Source organism: Microtus pennsylvanicus, chromosome 1 (assembly GCF_037038515.1).
Source record: "Microtus pennsylvanicus isolate mMicPen1 chromosome 1, mMicPen1.hap1, whole genome shotgun sequence".
In the NCBI taxonomy this organism is placed as follows: Eukaryota; Metazoa; Chordata; class Mammalia; order Rodentia; family Cricetidae; genus Microtus; species Microtus pennsylvanicus.
Window position 1 is genome coordinate 54613717 of NC_134579.1, and position 2011 is coordinate 54615727.

Consider the following 2011-nt stretch of genomic DNA (forward strand, 5'->3'; position numbering starts at 1 on the left):
GATTTGTTTTTCTCAGTGCCATCATTTTGTCATCAAATTCTGTCATTTGACTTCTCATTATTTGATTAAAAGTAACATTTTAGCAACATTTTATACCCTAGAATAAAGTGGGAACCTTTTGTATACATATATATACACACACAATAAGTGTGTATGTATGTATATATGTATGTATGCATATATATATATATATGTACTACATTAACCTTATCTTCATTTTCTTTGTCTTGCATTAATATTTTTAGATTTGAGGTTTCAACTCAGGTGGTTTATCAACAAGAGCTCATGATTTTATTGTCTTCATAACAAGGTCAGCTTAGAACTGGATCATTTGGCCCTTTCTCTTCTTATCACCACCCAGTTCAAAATGCTTGCATCTCTTAATAGCCAGCATCCTCTTAGATCACTGGAAGAGAGGTATCTTGACTCTGAATTACCCCATCGAGCACGGCATCTTTCAGGTAAAGCTAGCCGGTGGTGGGAGCTGGGTGGCAGAATGCAGCCCCGCAGCTCCTACAACAAAAGTCCTTACAGATGTCCACGTCGCACTTCATGATGGAGTTGAAGGTAGTCATGTGGATGCCACAGGACTTAATGCCCAGGAAAGAAGGCTGGAAGAGAGCTTCTGGACACCGGCAGCACTCATTGCCGATGGTGACCACCTGGCCAACAGGGAGCTTATAGCTCTTCTCCAAGGAAGAGGATGATGCAGCAGTGGCCATTTCCTGCTCAAAATCCAGGGCAACATAGCACAGCTTCTCCTTAATGTCACGCATGATTTCCTGCTCAGCCGTGGTGGTGAAGCTGTAGCCCCTCTCAGTCAGGATCTCCATGAGGTTGTTTGTCAGGTCCTGGACAGCCAGGTCCAGACACAAGATGGTGTGGGGAAGGGCTAAGCCCTCATAGATGGGCACTGTATGTGTGGCCCCGTCACAAGAGTCCATAACAATTCCAGTGGTGCGCCCAGATGCTTACAGGGACAGCACCTCCTGAATGACCACGTACATTGCTGGGGTGTTGAAGGTTTCAAACATTATCTGCATCATCTTCTCTCTGTTCGCTTTGGGGTTCAGGTGGGCCTCAGTCAGAATCACCGGATGCTCCTCAGGGACCACACGCAGCTTGTTGTAGAAGGTGTGATGCCAGATCTTCTCCATGTCTTCCCAAATGGTGACTCCAACTTTTAATTATTAAGAACAATTAGAATTCATGCTATAAGTTCATATTAGAATGTTTATATATTTCTTTTCTGAAAGAATGTTTTTCAAGTTTAAAGTGTTTAATTTAATGATATATCACTTCAATTGGATATATGCCTGTACTAAACCTTCTAACCAGAAATGAAAGGGAGCTCTCAGATTCAATTATGGTAACATAAGACTGGAAATGTAGTAAACTAATACATTAAATTCTTCAGGCTAGAAAACTAATTCTATAATTTTATTTTGGATTATAAAGATTAGTTAGACTCTTCTGTGAACTGGCCATACTGATCCCTTCTACTTTGCCCCTCAAATTATCTCTTATTGTTCTTAAATAACACTTAAGAAGAGTATTCAAATGTTCTTTTATAATAGGTCCTTATCAAAATTGCCTTTGTGTTGGTAGGAGGTCAAATAACACCAACTTTACTTAATTATTGTGTTGTGACTTCTCACCCAGTCTTGCTACATTCTTAATTATAGTGTAATTACCAATTGGAGAATAATACTCTTCCCTATGCTTATTTTTTATTCAATATTAACATTCATTGACACTGTTCAGTCTTTATTGCTTGCATCCATTGTGTAGTGTTCTTGTCAAGAAGCAATATTTCTGCATTATTTTTGGCATTTTTCTTCTTTCTAAGAAGTCACCTAAGTAATTAAATAATTGCATTATTTTCTTTTTTCAAAGATTTTTTTGAAATGATCTATTCTTATGCCAGTATTTCTTCACATTTCATCACAGCACCTGCTGACAATTTCTCTAGACTCTCCCTTTGCAGGTGGGGCACATGTTCCTTAGGAGG

General features: G+C 39.0%; 1 pseudogene; it reads right to left on the reverse strand.

Annotated features, from left to right (window-relative positions):
- Nucleotides 1-467: 467 nt before the first annotated feature.
- LOC142835798 (actin, cytoplasmic 2-like) lies at nucleotides 468-1184 on the reverse strand (annotated as a pseudogene).
- Nucleotides 1185-2011: the final 827 nt, after the last annotated feature.